Here is an 18,264-nt window from a genome sequence, read left to right as displayed (position 1 = left end):
GAGATGGTATCTCAATGTGGTTTTGATTTGCATCTCTCTGATGACCAGTGACGATGAGCATTTTTTCATATGATTGTTGGCCTCATATATGTCTTCTTTCGTAAAGTGTCTGTTCATATCCTTTGCCCACTTTTGAATGGGCTTGTTTGTTTTTTTCCTGTAAATCCGTTTGAGTTCTTTGTAAATTCTGGATATCAGCCCTTTGTCAGATGGGTAAACTGCAAAAATTTTTTCCCATTCTGTTGGTTGCCGATCCACTCTAGTGACTGTTTCTTTTGCCGTGCAGAAGCTGTGGAGTTTCATTAGGTCCCATTTGTCTATTTTGGCTTTTGTTGCCAATGCTTTTGGTGTTTTGTTCATGAAGTCCTTGCCTACTCCTATGTCCTGGATAGTTTTGCCTAGATTTCCTTCTAGGGTTTTTATGGTGCCAGGTCTTATGTTTAAGTCTTTAATCCATCTGGAGTTAATTTTAGTGTAACATGAGAATGTGCCCAGCTCAGGGCCCACCTGCCTGGTCTGAGGGGAGGATTGAGTGAAGTGACATGGAAGAGGGGGAAAGCAGGAACCAAGAAGTAGGTGGGTCCAGTCCTACATCCAACGGAGCAAGATGACGGGCCGCTCTGTCGATGCGGCAGGAAATTCAGCTATGGGGAAATACCGGAGCACCATCACTAGCAAAATGCCATGCCATGGTCATTGTCATTGTTATAATTCTATCAGTGCCTCGTTGCCCTCTTTCCCTAGCTCAAAGGGCTGCGAGCTTGTCTCACTCTGCAGCAGCCTGAGAGAAGGGGAGGGCTGAGCGTCAGGGAGATGAGATGGAAGCAGGTGAAGGATCTGGGAATATTGCTGGTATGCCAGGGCAAGATCCACGTCCGGCCACAGGCTGAAAAGCCTCCTTCCGACCTGTGCGGTGAGAGAGGTGAGGGCATGGGAAGCGAAGGGCAGGTGGTTTTCTAGGAGGAGCACAGAAAGATGGGCACTGTGGGAAAGGGAGGTTGTGCCAGCTCAGGTACAAGCTCGGGCCCTGGGAGAGAGCACTCTCTCAGGAACCTGGAAAAGCTCACTTCAATCCCTTGGCATTGATTCAGAGCAGCCAGGAAACCTTGCTATGGTGAATTCTGTTTCCCTAGTGCATTGATGTTGACAAAGGGGTGGCCTGGAGCAGAAAGATCACCCAATCCCTGGGAGACACCTGTGTGAAATGTCTTTATCAACCAACCTCCAACGTCTGACACCACCTGAGCCTGGAAAGATGACGTTTCCATGCCCAGGATGACCTCAGCTAAGGCTTGAGGATATGCCAACACATCGAGGTAGAGGCTGCCTGTGGGCAAAGGGATTGCTTTCTCAGGAAGTTCAAATCTTCCCTAAGTATCCAGATGGTACCCACACCCTTTCTTCATATGGTCAACCAACCTCTTTCTTGATGTCATTTTAGGTGCAATAAGTTATTTTTAAAACAGTCGTGTAATCCTCTTCTTTCTCTTTAAAAAACCTGGGTCTTCCTTTACCTCCCTAAATATGCACGTAGTGTACTATGGCATGTGGATTCTCATTGCAAGGCTCCAATCCCAAAAAAACATATTTTTTTTACAAAGCCTCTGTTATTTAGGTTGATAATAGTGCTGGGTGCAGTGGCTCATCCCTGTAATCCCAGCACTTTGGGAGGCCAAGAAAGGTGGATCACAAGGTCAGGAGTTCAAGACCAGCCTGACTAAGATGGTGAAACCCCACCTCTACTAAAAATACAAAATTAGTCAGGTGTGGTGGCACATGCCTGTAATCCCAGCTACCGGGGAGGCTGAGGCAGGAGAATGGCTTGAACCCAGGAGGTGGAAGTTTCGGTGAGCCGAGATTGTGCCATTGTGCTCCAGCCTGGGCAACAAGAGCGAAACTCCGTTTCAAAAAAGAAAAAGAAAGAAAGATAACAGTATACTATTGGAACTGATGTCAGATGCCTGGGCCCAAATCCTACCTGTCCCCAGCCATGCCACAGCAGGCACGTCACTCCCCTGCAAAGTGGGGATACGGCGGTGCGCTCCTCAAGGTCATGTTGTTCAGACCAAAGGAGACGTTGTCCTTGGATTGCCTGCCACACAGCAAGTGCTCAGTAATATTTGCTGCTGCTGCTATTGTTGGAAAATGTCTTTATCATTATTTTTATTTTTGTTCATTTATGTATTTTCAGATGTTTATGGAGCACCTATTATGTGCCCAATATTGTCATAGATATTAAGAAGGCCACGAAGAAGTGCAAAGCTGTTATTTCTATCTGGTAATTCTCAAGCTAGCCTACAGGACGAGATGATGGAAGGGACCTACATTTAGGAAGCATCCACTAAATGGCTGACACATGGTGCACAGCCTCATGGAATCCTAGAACATCCCACTGAGGTTTTGTTATTTCTATTCAATGGCTGAGGATATGAGGTTCAAGAGGTTATACCACTTGCCCAAAAGCACCAGGTCTGTGGGTGAGACTTGAGGTTTAAAGAGAGACTCCACTCTTACCTTTCTCCTCCCCACCCCACATTTATGCTGCTCTATGGGAGAGCCCCTCACTGGGAGGGGATGAGCTCACCAGAGTGAGCCACAGGGCCTTAGTGTCAGAGATAGTTCTTTTTCCTTTGGGCAGTCCAGTGTCCAAGCAGACTCCCCATTCCAGAGCATCCCCCATTTTGAGGGTCTTGTGTCCCCCTCACCTTCCAAAAATTTCCCTCCAGCAATGATCCCATTCCTCTTCTGCATCATCAATTTCTTTCTCTCTGGATCTCTCCAGGCTACGTACAAAAATGTCTTAGTGTCACCCACTTAAAAAAAAAACAACTAATAGTTGTGAGCGAGGATGGAGCAATTGGAACCCTTGGACACAATTCTCTTTGCTAGAGGGAATGTGAAATGGTTTAGCCACTGTGGAAAATAGTTTGTTCATTCCTCTAAACATAAAATCACCACATGACCTAGCAATTCTACCACTAGGTAGATGCCCAAGAGAACTGAAAGCAGCTGCGCAAAGAAAAACTTGGGCATGAATGTTCACAGCAATGATATTGACAACAGCCAAGAGGTGGAAACAGCCCAAGTATCCACCAATGAATGAATGAATAAGCAAAATGTGGTCTATCTATATAGTGGAAAATTACTCAGCAATAAACAGAAATGAAGTGCTGATACAGGCTGCAACACGGATGCACCTTGGAAACATTCTGCCAAGTACTCAGACACTGTGATTACAGTGGCTCACACCTGTAATCACAGCACCTGGGGAGGCTGAGTTGGGTGGATCACCTGAGGTTAGGAGTTAGAGCCTGGCCTGGCCAACATGGTAAAACCCTCTCTGCTAAAAATGCAAAAATTAGCTGGGCGTGCTGGCAGGTGCCTGTAATCTCAGCTACTTGGGAGGCTGAGGCAGGAGAGGTGCTTGAACCCAGGAGGTGGAGGTTGCAGTGGGCTGAGATCTCACCACTGCACTCCCAGCCTTGGTGACAGAGTGAAACTCCATCTCAAAAACAAACAAACAAAGAACCCAGACACAAACTGTCACACTTTTATGATTTCATTTATATGAAATGTCCAGAATTGGTAAATCCATGGGAACAGGAGGTAGGTCAGTGATAGCCCAGGGCTGGGCAAAGGGGCAGTGGACGCAGCAGCCTAGCAGACAAGCAGTTGCCCTTGGGAGTGAGGAAATGTTTTGGAACTGGATGGAAATGGTGGTTGTACTACACTGTGAATGTAGTAAATGCTGCTGAGTTCTTTACTTTAAAATGGTTAATTTTATGCTATGTGATTTTTACCTCATATCAGGAAAGAACAGAAAGTGTCTTTGATCTCATAGGCTCCTGTTAACCACCCCATTCCCTGCTCCCTTTTTTTGTTACAGCAAAAACAATCCCGAAGAGAACTCACTTCGCCAGATTCCATTCTCCCTTCAGCACACAACCTCAAAACTGCTCTGAATGAGCTCATCAATGAGGCACATCTTGCCAGAGCCAACAGTCAATTTCCTACAACCTCTTGGCATCTTGGGTGAGGTTGATCACTCCTCGTGGTGGTGCAGTGGTGCCATGGAGCTTCCGCCGCAGTGGTGCCAGCTTTTGTTGCACTGGTGGGAGCCTCGTGAGTGTGGGGCATTGGGGCCGAGTGTCCTTTGGTGGTAGGGGTAGGACTGCCTATCCAGGCATTTTTTTTAAATTGATACATATTAAATGTACACATCTGGGAGGTACATATGACAAGCTGGTACACTCATATAATCAAAATCAGGGTAATTAGGACAGCCATTGCCTTCAATCTTTACACTAGAAGCATCTAAATTCTTCTCTTCTAGGTGTTTTGAAATGTACGGTTGATTAACAACTACAGTTACCCTGCTGATCTGCGGAGCACGAGGCTTTATTTCTTCCATCTGTTGTATCCATGAATCCATCCCTCTTCCAGGCTGTTTTCTGCACATTTCCAGAACCTGGATCCTTAGCCTCCCCATCGATTTGCTCATGAGCTTCCCATTAAATTCCCTTTCTGCCTGGGCCCCTCTGGGCGGGTTTCTGCTACTTTGACCAGGAACCCAGCTGCCCAGGCAGCCCCTTCGGGCCACCACATCAGGCCACTTTGCCCTCAGCTCCCTCATCTGGTTGACTGTGGGTCCCACAGGACCAAGCAATTCCATGGGTCGGTCCTGACATGGATTTGATAACTTGGGTGAAGAAACGACTGTGAATAATATGACTCCCTTTTCATGAGAGAGTCCCATAAATGCAGCACTCGCGACCCCATCAGAATTTCAGTGGTTGAAAAGTGGAGTTGGATGTCCTGGGACTGGGCCCCTCCTCCTGGTTCCTCATTTGGTTTAAGCAGGAAGAACAAGGCCTTGGCATCTACACTGGCCCGGCTTCCAGCCCTGGGTCTGCCCGCAGTCAGCTGTGTGAGCTCAGGCGACTGGGTTAACCTCTCTGAGCTCAGCTTCCCTACCTGCATCACGTGAAAGGCAACATTGTCCCTGCATAGGGACCAATAATAATGCATGGACATACCCAGCACCTAGCAGAGACTTGTAAATTGTAGAGACTTTTAATATCTGTAAGTCATGATGCCTTCTAGGAAGGGGTTACTCACCATTCTGCAACCTGTCTAAACCGAACCTTGCTGCAAGTTGCAGCCCAGGGAACACTCCTGCCAAAGGCACCCTGGCATTAAGTAGGGGCTGCCTCTGCCTCCTTTCTGTCCTAGGGAACCTGCTGGATGAGCTTGGAGAAGTCTTACCTCTCAAGCACTAATCACAGAGTTCCCCCATAGAACACCCAGTGCTCCCAGCGCTGCAGCCTCTTTGCCCCTCACTGCCCTGGAGCAAAGCTTCAGCTCAGTCCCTTCCAGTCATCAAAGTCCGATTGACTGATTGACATCCTCAGCTGGCTGACATCTGCTCAGTCTCCTCTATTGGGCAGATTCACAGGGTGTCTGTTTTTCCTGGGTGTGGCCTTGACCTTTGTAACATGAGTTCAACTCTTGGAATCCTGATTTAATTAATGGATCTGAGCTGGGGCAGGGCATCTGAATTTTACCAAGCACCAATCCTCCTGACCCCCGATGCCCAGTCTCCAACCAAACCATTGGCTTCTCAGGGTCTCCCAGATTCTAGCCTCAGTTTGCCACCTTGGTGATGGGACACTTAAGGTAGTCTTAGCTATCCTTTTACTTGGTTATGCCCTAAGCCAGGGGTTCTTACTCTGGCTGCTTATTAATGTATAAATGTACAATGCATAAAATCTCAAAGCCAGGCTCCTTTTTGGATGAGATATTTTTTTTGTCTTTAGATGGAGTTTTGCTCTTGTCACCCAGGCTGGAGTGCGATGGCGTAATTCTCCTGCCTCAGCCTCCAAAGTAGGTGCGATTACAGGCAGCCGCCACCATGCCCAGCTAAATTTTTTTTTTTAGTAGAGATGGGGTTTTGCCATGTTGGCCAGGATGGCCTCAAAGTCCTGACCTCAGGTGATCTACCTACCTCGGCCTCCCAAAGTGCTGGGATTATAGACGTGAGTCACCATGCCCAGCAGAGAGAATTTTCTTTTAAAAGCTTTTTGGGCAGTTGCAAGGTGTGGGGCTGTTTAAAATAATCACTGTCTTAAGTAATAATATGTATGAAATCTAATAGTAAAATATCTACATAAAAACACATGCATATATATGAATACCCAAAACACGTTCACATCTGTCAAAGGGAACAAAGTTTTCATTAGACAGGAGGATAAGTTTTCCCAATCTATTGTATAGAATGGTGAGCATTGTTAATAATAATGTATATTTTGAAATTGCTACAGGACTCGATTTTAAATGTTTTTACCACAGAAAACTGGTAAGTAGGTGAGGGGATGGGCTAGCTTGATGGAATCATTCTACATTGTATGTATATATCAAAACATCACGTTGTGCTCCATACATACATACATACAATTATCTGTCAATCAAACATAAATCAGTAAAATACTCTGTGTGATACTATAATGGTGAATACAGGTAATTATGCCCTTGTCCAAACCCACAGAATGTACAATACCAAGAGTGAATCCTAATGTACAAATGACCTTTGGGTAATTAGGATGTGTCAATATAGGTTCCCTTTACATTGAAATAAATGCCGCGTCTTGGGAGGATGTTGCTCACGGGTGGGCATGTAGGCCACTCGTGTGTGGCGGTGGGGGCATGTGGGAGATCTCTGTACCTTCCTCATAATTTTTCCATGAACCTATTGTAAAGCTGCCCTAAATACAAAAACAAAAACGTGCTCATTCACAACTAACCAAAAGTCATCCTGGCGTTCGTGTTCTGAGAAACTCTAAACTAGATGCTCAGGCCTTTCCCATCTTTCTGGTCCAAATCGAGGAAATGACAGGGTTCTTATCGAGTCCCTCCTCTGTGCTAGACCCCAGCAGGCCGCTTTGCCTGTGTGATGGCATGGCACCTGACAGTGGCCCTCAGCAGAGGTCATTGTCAGACCTGGAAACGGGGCTTAGAGGCTCCCAAAGCTGACTCTTCTAAAGCTAAAAAGTTAGTTGCAGAGAACTCACCCCCAGCTGCGTGCCTCTGCTTTCTATCATGTCAGGAGCCAAAAAGTGAGTGGCTCTGCCTTTCAGGGGGGTTAGATTGAGGAGCTGGGATTCCATTTGTGTTACTGGTTTGTAATATCAGCTAAGCAGAGGCCTTCCCAAGGACCGGCAGCAGGGACCAAGAGTGCCCGATGAGCACGTCACTCTGCAGACAGTCCAGATTTAGCACTCTCACCCACGCCATTGACTCCCTCTGGTTTCTTCCAACATTAGAAAAAAGAAATAAAGTTTCACTCACATCAGAAAAGCGTAGCTTTAATAATCAGCACTGTAACGATCAGAGTTTTCGTTATTCAATTGTTTGCATAGCTATCAGGCTGGCCCATGACCTTTCATTCCTGGCAAAGCCTAATCGCATGAAAGCTCAGCACAGTTTGAAAATAGGCTGCGTTGTTTGCTGATCCAATCTAATTAGCTTCCGATTCCCAGACCAGCGTTAGTTAGATCAATGAGATGCATTGTGTGTTCTCCAGCATAAGTAAGGAGGCCTCTCTGCTCCTGGACAGCCCAAGACAGCTCTGTCGTCGGAGGCTGAGTCTTTGAGGGGCTTCCAAAGCACGGTCTTAATGGGCACAGTAGGATGCAAGAGGGGATCCCCCAAATCTATTTTATTTTTAAACAGAAAAGAGTAAATGTTTCTGACTAGGAAATTCTAGAAAGTTAGAGTCCTAGCCAGGACAGGGTCAGAGGACTCTTGCTGCAGAATTCCTGCCTTGTGGAAATCAGGAAACAAGACTCGTGAAGCGGCCAGTTAGCAGAGCTGGAAGAAGATGTCCCTTGTCCTGAGTCTGACTCCATTCCAGATCCTGAGCACTGTAAATACTGTGACAATTAAGGTTTAGCCACTGTGCCCTGAGAACGCACTGGAAATGAGGGTGGCCGGGAGGTCACAGGCATAAAAACATTCCCACATATTGTTGTTCATGCTCTGACAGAGGCAAAACAGAGCGCTAGAAAGGAGGTGTGCAGGGGTGTTGTTCTAGGTTCATTTATTCATGCATTCATTTACTCATTCCATGGTGTATATTGAGCACCTACCTTGTGTCAGACCCATCCTATTCTAGGCATTATGGACCCAGAGCCAACAAGGCTGGAAAAGTCCCTGCCTTGAGCTCCTTACACCAAGTGGAGCATCAGACTAACCAACCACACACTTAAATTGATGTTCAGGTACAATTACAGCAAACCCTCGAAAGCGGTGTAAGGTGATGGGAAAGGCAGTATCAGGAGACTCTGATGTGATGGAAGAGTGAGAATTAACTGAACATGTGTAGATGTGGGCTGTGGGTAGGGCCGGGGTCCAGGCAGAAGGAGCAGCAAGGGCCGGGGCTGGAAGGAGCATGTGTGTGAGGGTTCGAGAGACTGGTGTGGTGGGGTTGGCAAGGCCTGCCTTGTAACGACATTAGGGATGCAGGACTGCAGCCTGAGAGCCATGGGAAATCTAGATGATTTCTATATTTGGCCAAGGGGTTTGGAGGATGATCAGGGGAGCTCTTTACAAAGATCTCTGTGGTAGCCACAGCTACTGGGCTGCCAGGGTTGGGGAAAATAGGGGATGGTAACAAGGTGGAAGCAAGGAGACCTAATTTGGCCCACACAAAAGATGATGGAGACAAGATGGCCAGGCATGGTGGCTCACACCTGTGATCCCAGCACTTTGGGAGGCTAAGGTGGGTGGATCACGAGGACAGGAGTTTGAGACCAGCCTGGCCAGCATGGTGAAACCCTGTTTCTACTAAAAATATAAAAAATTAGCCAGACATGGTGGTACACGTCTGTAGACCCAGCTACTGGAGAGGCTGACACAGGAGAATTGCTTGAACCCAGCAGGGAGAAGTTGCAGTGAGCTGAGACTGTGCCACCGCACACCAGCCTGGGGGATAGAGTGAGACTCTGTCTCAAAAAAAAAAGATGGAGACTTACACCAGGGCAAGTCTACTCATAGTAAACGAATCCAAGGATCAGGAGACAAGCCCTGACGAGTCCTTCATGCACACAGTCCCTGGCCATGATCTACAGGAGACCCACGTAGTTACCGTCATTACCCAGCCTGTGCAGCCCTGACACTAGGCTGGCCAGGTGACGCTTACCGTCTTTCAAAACTCTCCAGGAAGTATCTTATGGAAAAGGAGTGAACTTTGGCTTCAATGACATGGTGAGGTGGCAGTTCTGATGACCTGGCCATGACCACGGGCAAGTTGTGTAACCACGCTGAGCCATCAACGCTTCTTTCATAAAGAGAAATTTGAGTCTCTGTTTGCAGGTCGAGCGCTGCAATGAACTAAGATGCATGCAAAGTCGGGCACTGCCTAGCTGGTCACTAAACTTGAGTCCTCCCCAAGCCCCCACCTCTGCACAGACTCCTCCCTCATTCCTTTCACATGCTGCGGAGTCTCTGAGGTCTAACTCAATTTCCTCCTTTTATCCAAGTCTCCATGAAAATCAAATTTCTGCTCTTAATGGCTTATTATCACTCGCTGGAGTCTGTTATGTGGGATTGTGTTACAGGAAGAGCTAAGGTTATTTGTCTTGCAACAGATGGGATAAGTAAGTTAGAGCTTCAGCATGTCACCCCCGCTGTCTATCAGCCGGGCTGCTTCCCACCTTCCTGTCTCCGCTGGAGGCTCGTCTATCTACTCCCAGACTGCTTCCTCCTGACTCAGACTGCGTTCCGGCAGCCGAAGCATGAATGTAGAGCACACTCTTCCCTCCACTCTGCTTACGCGAACACACTCACCCTTCAAAACTTAGCTTCAGTCTTCTCTTTTCCAAGAAATCTTCAATATCTACCCAGAAATCTTCTGGATGATTAACAATGTTTTCTAAACACTGGACTAAGAAATTCCAGCCTGGCTTCCTCTGAGCATCTGGCCTGCTTAAAATATGTATATGGGAAAAGCAGCTGTGTGGCTGAAGCCTTGCTCCATGTGTAAGGAGCAGACTTCCGTGTCAGTTACCCCGATACAGCTGCTCTCTGCTTCAGTGGGCAAGCTCTCTGCTCCATACTCGCCCACTCACCCACTCACTCACCAACACCTGCAGCTCTCCGGCCGACCTGGGTGGGGCTGGGACGCCCAGGTGGGAAACTGGTCTGGCTGTACTTGTGAGCTGTCACCCTGGTGGTGCTGTCTGAAATCCAGGGCAAGGTCCATCCAAACTGTTCCCTGAAAGAATCACATGCACCCCGTGTCCTTAAACCCCAGGTCTCATGTCACCCCAAGTCCTTCCACCCGGCAGAGCTTTCCACCCTTTCAAGGGCTTCCCCCCGCCAGCCCCTTTTCTCCTTCTCTGCCCACCAGGGATGTTTTTCTCTTACTGACTCTCACCCCCAACCCCCACCGAGCTACCCTGATCTGAGCCAGTCCTGACATACACCACAAAATGTCCCCTACTGGATCGGCTTCCTACATCTTCTTGGGGGAAACAAAAGAAGAAAAGTAACAAATCTGGACAACTAGACTCACAAGAAATAAGAAAACTATGGAGTCAAACTGAAGTATACATTCAATAGGCATTTTTCCAGGTTTTAATCATTACAGTCATTAAACCCCGTATATGAGCACATGCACATGAGTTGCTGACGCACACAGAGACGTGCTCTCCAGCCTTCCCGTGACCCGCACTTGTCAGCCAGGAATGTCCTGGCACACCTGCAGTTTCAGGGTCCGCTGGGAGAGCAGCATGGAATCAGTTTCTGGCAAAGCTAAGGCCACAGCCCCGGGGTTTGCCTTGGGAGATGGTGAGAGGGACGGTGGCCAGAGCTCTTACTTGGCATTTTGTGTGTCTTCGTCCTTACAGCCTTTGACTCCATGCCAGGGCAGCCAGAGCCTGTTGTGAGCAGTGCAGGACCCGAGGCCATCCTCCCCGAGTTCCGATCCTGCCTCCTCCCCTTGTTCACTATGACTTGAGGCAAGTCTCTTCCCCTCATGGGGCTTCTGTGTCCTCATCCATAAACAGGTCTGCAGAAAATGATGCCGGCCTCATAAAAGTGTTGCGAGGATTGAAACAGTAGGTACACGGCTCCTAGAACAGCATCTGGCACTACAAATGTTTGATCACCAGTAGGGAAATCAAGGCTCAGAGAGGTAAAGCTACTAGCCCAAAGTCACACAGCAACAAGGAAGCAGGATGACACATGAACCAAGCCCCCTCTGCCACACTAGCTCTGGAGGCCATTGGCTCTCAGGTGATGGGTTTTCTTTGTACCTGGACATAGGGGTCAGGAAAGCTCCAGTGTAACTGCTGACCTTTGACCTGAAGGAATCCAGGATCTCTTGGATGGGGAGTCCACCATCAGTCTCAGCAAGAACACTACCAGTCAACCAGTCCATTGCTGATGTCTGAAACACTCTGGTGCAGGATGTTTCACCCTCTCTGGTTTTCCAAGCTGGACCCTCCTGGTAGAACACTGCCAGCCTGCAGGTTTCCAAGGGCCAAGCCCTGGCCATACTGAGAGTTGACCTGCTAAGCTGCATCCTAGGCACCCAGGCTGGGCTCGTGCTGCTGTGTCACTAGCATCCCTGGTCTTTGTATGGAGTGAAGTTCTCCTTCCCTCAATGACGCCCAGTGCCAGGCCTTCTGTTCACCATCAGATCAGGGACACTCCGGCCTCCTGGGGGACGTGAGATGTTCAGAAGCTCATCCTGGGCGTTCCAGCTCCCCTCAATGCTGGTTGTTTGGCGCTAAGCCATAATTGAACCGTTCCAGACTTCACCTTCTGCCTCTCTAAGGTGGATAAGGGCAATGAACCACCTCATGGGCTGGCTGGAGGGAAACCTGCATGGATCCTGGGTGTGATGGTTAACTTCAGGTGACCGAACTAAGAATCCCTAGAGAGCTGGTCAAGCCTCAATTCAGGGTGTGTCTGTCAGGGTGTTTCTGGAGGAGACCGGTGTGGGAGTCCTTTGTCTGAAGGGGGCAGATCTGCCCTCTAGGAGGGCAGGCACCCTCCAATTGGCTAGTGGTCTGGATCAGTCAAAATGGGCAGAAAAAAAAGGCAGGCTCTTTTTCTCTGTCTTCTCCTGGAACTGGGATATTCTTTTTCTGCTGCTCTTGAACATCAGAACTCCAAGCTGCCTGACCTTTGGACTTCAGGACTCACACCAGCACCCCATCCACTGCTCTGGTTCTCAGGCCTTTGACCTCAGACTGAGAATTACCATTGGCTTTCCTGGTGCTGAGGCTTCTGGATTTGGACAGAGCCATGCTGCCAGCATCCCAGGGTCTCCAGCTTGCCGATGGCCTGTCATGGAACTTCTCCTCCATAATCAGCCAATTCCCATAATAATTCCCGTCCATCCATCTGTCTAACTAGCTAGCTGTCCATATCCTGTATATACAGGTAGGTTACAATATATATTCCGTCTCCTTAGAGAACCCTGGCTAAGCAACACTTGAGAAGGCCCAGTTCCACCCCTCTGGGCTTAGGTTCCATCACTTGCAAATTGTGTGACCCCGTACACATTTCCTTAAACCTGAATCTCAGTTTTCTCATTTGTAAAATTGACCAAAAAAAGGATAACTAAGTCACAGACTCGGAGTCAAGATGAAAGAGACCATGTACGAAATGTCTCCTCACAGTGCTCAAAGTGCTTATCACACAGTAAAATCCAACCAGTCTGCAAGGTCATCGCCCTCCCGTAACACTGTGCTGTGCTGCTATTGGGTGTTGACGCTACACACACAATTCCACAGGGTGCTTTTAATACTCTCTTTACCCTTTGCCGTCCTGCTTTTCCAGTTTCCATTCCAGCGGATGTTTCCTCAACATTAGCATCATTTTGCATGGCTGTTTAATATTCTATTTCCTACTTGGCCATATTTCATTTGACCAGTTGGTCATTTGGGTTGTCTCCCTTTTTCCAATACTACACACAGCTCTGTAGTGAGCACATATGAGTCAACTCTTTCTCCATCATTCAGATTCTATCCTCAGCATAGATTTTGAGAAATGAAATTATTGTATCAAAAGTCAATGCACAAAAACAACATGTGGTGCGCCCTTTAAAATCTCTTGAGGGGTATTGATGATTCACGTTCCAAAAAGGGGTCTAGTCTGGGATTTCCACCCTGGTAAGTATCAGGAGGCTGTGGTGCCCATCGCTTCTCCTTGGGCTTGCTAAGGAGCAACTGGGGCCTCTAGACGTAATTCTCCCCACTCTCGAATCCTGCTGCGCTCTCTTGTTTAGAAACACTGCCTGTCTTTGAGTCATCCACTCATTTATTTAGTCATTCAATGCTTAATTCTCAATCCTCACCTTACTCAGCCTAACAGCCTTGTTGAAGTGTGATTTATGTACCACGAATTGCACTCATTTTGAGAGTACAATTCAATGGGTTTTAGTACCCTCATAGCAGTATGGAACCATGACTGCAATCTAATTTTGGAGCGTTGCCAGCATCCCCAAATGAGACCTCAGCCCCAGCAACCACTGATCTCTGCTCTGCCTGTCTAGATTATGGACTTGCCTCCTCTGAACATTTCATAAAGATGGGATCATAGGGTGCATGACCTTTTGTATCTGGCTTCTCTCACCTAGTGCCACGTTTTGATGTTCATCCTGTTGCATCAGCCTATTTCTGGGCAAACCTTTTCTCCTGGCCTCTCGACACAGTGCTCTTTCCATTTTCTCTACTTCCTTAGGTGCTCCTCCCTGAGCTGAGGCTGGGGTAAAGTGACTAAGGCACTTGCCTGGGAATAAAAATTAAAGGGAATACTGAAAACTCAGTCATTAAGATAAATTAATATTTAATGAAATAGTTTACAAAAATAAAATGAATGCAAAAAAAAAACCCCAGAAACCCAACTTCATCAAAAACAAAATGTCAACATTTTAAATAAAGTTGGGGGCTGGGCACAGTGGCTCACGCCTGTAATCCCAGCACTTTGGGAGGCCGAGGCAGGCAGATCACTTAAGGTCAGGAGTTCGAGACCAGCCTGGCCAACATGGTAAAACTCTGTCTCTACTAAAAATATAAAAATTAGCCAGGTGTGGTGGCGGGCACCTGTAATCCAAGCTACTTACAGGTGCTGAGGCAGGAGAATCGCTTAAACCCAGGAGGCAGAAGTTGCAGTGAGCCAAGATCGCACCACTGCACTCTAGCCTGGATGACAAAGTGAGGCTCCCCATCTTAAAAAAAAAAAAAATTAGTCCAGACAACTGGATATAGCCAGGCCAGGGAGCAAACTGTTCCCTCTGTCACTTGGATTCTTCCCTTAGAATAGATTTCAATCAACGGAACTACTGCGTCAAATTCAAGGTAGAACTAAATGCAATGCACGTATTAAAGTCCCTTGATGGATGTTGATGTTCACACCAAGGTTTTACACAAGGACGTGGAGCATGTCTGCTTCACATCCTGGGAGAGCCTGCGACTTGGGCGAGTTAAGGATCCTGAACTTGATTCTTAGGATGGAGGGCTTTTAGGCAAAGGAGCACCAAGGTCCCCCCATCACCAACAAACACCCATTCACATCAAACAGAGATGGCAGCACACTAGAGGAGGGTCAACATTTTTTGTAAAGGGCTAGGTGGCTACGTCGTCTCGGCTAAGCTAGCCATGCAATTTCTGTTGCTCTCACAACTCTGCTGTTCTAGTGTAGAAGCAGCCATTGAAATGTGTGAACAGACGAGCTGCATTGTGTTCCAGTAAAGCTTTATTTATAAAAGCAAGGAGCAGGCCCATTTGGCATGTGAGTGAAAGTTCGCTACCTGTGCTCTAGAGTTCATGTCAGCTCCATGACTCTCCGACTTCGTGCTGTCTCAGAAATGGACCTGGAATGTCCCCTAACAGTTATCGGTATAACCGCCTTACTCAGAACCTTTCTCTGACAGTGTAAGTGCTGCACACACTTAACAGTGCCCCACGGAACACCCTCACATACATGCAATGTGAGCCTTTTGGAAGCTGGTGGAGGGCCAGTGCATGGAGGTGGGAATGAATGAGTGTCCATCTGTGCAGAAGAGCAGATGGTGCAGGGTGAGAAGTGAAGGGCCAGAGGAAACTGGAAGGCATGCAAAAGCCACTTCCTGCAAAACCCACAGTTTCCATGAGGCTAACACTTCTTTCCCCTCCTCCTCAACCCCCTCTATTCTCTATCTTCATGAACAATAACATCAAACACCTCCCTCCTGCTGATGCTAGGTGATGCCTAAATAACATGCCTCATCCTCCCCGCTGCCTTCCTTCCCCCGGATCCCCACATTCACAGGGTTCTATCTCCAAAGATGGTTCTGACTTTGTCCCCTCCATCCCCACTGTCATCCTCCTGGTCCAAGCCCTTGTCCTCTCCCACCTGGACATCAGCCTGCCGACTGGTCCCCCCATGGGTGATCTCCACCCTCCAGCCCAATTCTCTTCAGCACCCCTGGAGTCATCTTTCTCAAAAGCAGGCGGTATCATTGCTTCTCTGCTCTAAACCCTTAGCTGGCTTTCAGTCGCTCAGTTCTAGATTAAGTCTTGACAGAAGGAAAGAAAGAAAAAGAAAGAAAGAAAGAGAAAGAGAGAAAGAGGAAAAGGAAGGAAGGAAGGAGGGGAGGAAGAAGGAAGGAAGGGTGGGAAGAAAGCAGAAAGGAAGGGAGGAGGGAATTGCAAGCATCTGCGATGAGTACAGGTTCCAGGGCAGCACAGAGCCAGCGTCATCTCCTCTGCACCCACCTGTGCCTGGCAACATGACCTGAAGACACCACTGCCTCCCAGCATAGAGAGCTCCACTTTCCTCACACACCTTGCCCTGCACCCGCCGCTTCCTTGGCATTTGCGATTCCCCCAACCGGGAGTGCCCTCTGCCTGTTTTCTTGGCCTGACCAATTCCTACTTACATTTTAGAGTTTGCCTCCAGTTCGAATTTTCCTCTGTAGCCTTCAGGAAGACTTTACGTTCCCCTCTGGAGTTCAGAATGTTTCATTCCAGTGCCTGGTGCCAGTCCCGGAGCCAACACTCAGCCAACAGGAACTGAATGAATAAACAACAGTCAGCTTCCATTTGCAAGAACTGATGTTGACCAAGTTGAATTGTAGTTGTTTGAGTAACTCTTTAAAATTAATCATAGGGTAATGCCAAACAAGGAAACAGAAAGGGAGCTCCCACCGCTATGCCATTAAGGAACCCTCTTTCCGGGTGGCTGCTCACATCCCCAGGGAGAAAACTGACTTTTGATTACCTTTTGATGTAAGTGCTTTCTATGAGTCATCTTGTCTCTCCTGTGATACAGAAGCTCTGCCATTCCCATTGCATACATTCAGAGAGGTCAGATAACTTGCCTGAGGTAACACAGCCAGGAAATGGAACTGATGTTCAGCAGCCCCCATGCCCTTGATCTTTCCCCATGCCCAGCTACCCACCAGACACAAGAGAAACTGCCGTGCAGTTGCCCTGAGTTCTCTGCATCAACCCGCTAGCCACTGCAGGGTCGCCCTTCTCTTCCGAAGCTTAGAGGGTTTTATCTGTGAGAGCCGGGAAGCAGCTCTGGGGATCACTGGAGGGTCAGCTTCCTGATCATGTAGAGATTCAAATGTCCAAAGAATCTGGAGAAGGAGAACATGATCTCTAGTATCAGAGCCTGAAGATTAGTTCCGCTGTGTTGGTGAGGAGCCTTCTAGAGGCTTTTAAAGCAATAGGCTTCTTGCCTGACCTAGAGTATCTGATGGGGGCACACACAAATCTCAGTTCAACATCTCCCTTCCCGCAGTGAACTAGATTTCAAGTCATTACTCCTCTGTGGCTTGAGTGGGAGGGAGGTGAAGTTCCCACTGCAAACAGCACTCAGGGAGCGTCACCTGAACTTCTTGGCATCTGGGACTCAGGTCTCAAGGTAGGCTCTTTTCTCTGTGTGTGGAGAATGAAGCACTGCCAATCGAGCCTCCCTTTGGGGGTGTCAGCCACTGGAGCAAGCATCTGCAATGAGCTCCTCACCGTGGCTGACTTTCCCATGCCAAGGCAAAAATCAACAAACCCCTTGTTTCTGGCCCCGGTTTTTAGTGAAACACCTGTTGAGTCTTCTCATTACAACCAAAAACCAGACCAATTGTTCCAAACACAGGAATTGGCTTTTTCTTCACTTGGTTCCCAAGGAGATAAAAATGGGAAAGGAGGAAAATGCAATGAGGCCTGGCTGTGCAGGCAGATGGGGAACAGGGCAAGGCAGGTCAGAGGCCACAGAGTTTGCAAACGAATGAACAAGTTGAGTAAAAGCTATTAGTGACATGCCATCTTCTTTTTGCCAAGAACAGTCTTCCCTTCATAAATATCTGCAGGGGCGTGGCTCAAATGCAAATCCAAACCATAATGTGTTATCACCTCACCCATCAGGATGGCCACTGCCAGAAGAATGGAAAACAGTAAGTGTTAGCAAGGATGTGGAGAAGCTGGAGCCCCTGCGCACTGTTAGTGGAAATACAAGATGATGCTGCCACGACAGAAAAAAATATGGACGTTTCCCAAAAAAATTGAAAATCGAGTTACCATATGATCCAGCAATCCTACTTCTGGGTTTATATCTAAATGAATTCAAAGCAGAATATCAGAAAGACATCTGTACATCCGTAATAACCACAGCATTACTCGCAATAGGCAACAAGTGTAAGCAACGTAGATTTCCGTCAATAGATGGGTGGATGATGAAAATATGGTCTATACCACAGACAGTCATGCAGCCTTAGAAGAAGGCCTGTCACATGCTACAACATGGAAGAATTTCAAGGACATTATGCTAAACACAAGAAGCCAGCTGCAGAACAGATACTGTAGGATTCTATTTTGACTATGAAGTATCTAACATAGTCAAAATTATAGAAGCAGAAAGTAGAAAGACAGTTAACATAGGCCAGAGGGAAGGGAGACGGAGGGAGTGTGGATATAGCTTCACGCCTGCAAGATGAAAAACTTATAAAGATCTGTTGCACAATAATATGAATATACTCAATATTTTATGTGTACAGAATAAAGAGTGGTTAAGAAAGTTTACATAAAAGTGGTTAAGAAAGTTTATTTTATTTATTTATTTAGAGACAGAGTCTCACTCTGTCGCCCAGGCTGGAGTGCAGTGGTGTAATCTTGGCTCACTGCAGCCTCCACCTCCCGGGTTCAAGCAATTCTCTCCTCTCAGTCTCCTGAGTAGCTGGGACTACAGGTACGCACCGCCATGCCTGGCTCATTT

The 18,264-nt window shown here is 47.6% G+C and overlaps 1 protein-coding gene across 2 annotated transcripts in view; it reads right to left on the bottom strand.

Annotated features, from left to right (window-relative positions):
• Window positions 1-16,020, bottom strand: part of SLC2A9 (solute carrier family 2 member 9) — a 246,552-nt gene extending 230,532 nt beyond the window's left edge. For both annotated transcript variants that reach the window (XM_017970671.4, XM_008993600.6), the window contains exons 1-2: window positions 15,929-16,020; window positions 10,137-10,270 (exon numbers count right to left, since the gene is read on the bottom strand). The gene's annotated coding sequence lies outside the window, so the exon portion shown is untranslated. The remainder of the gene's footprint in view (window positions 1-10,136; window positions 10,271-15,928) is intronic.
• Between the last annotated feature and the right edge of the window lie 2,244 nt (window positions 16,021-18,264).

Source organism: Callithrix jacchus, chromosome 3 (genome assembly GCF_049354715.1).
Source record: "Callithrix jacchus isolate 240 chromosome 3, calJac240_pri, whole genome shotgun sequence".
NCBI lineage: Eukaryota > Metazoa > Chordata > Mammalia > Primates > Cebidae > Callithrix > Callithrix jacchus.
The sequence above is the reverse complement of the archived record's forward strand: the minus strand, read 5'-3'. Positions and strand labels throughout refer to the sequence as shown.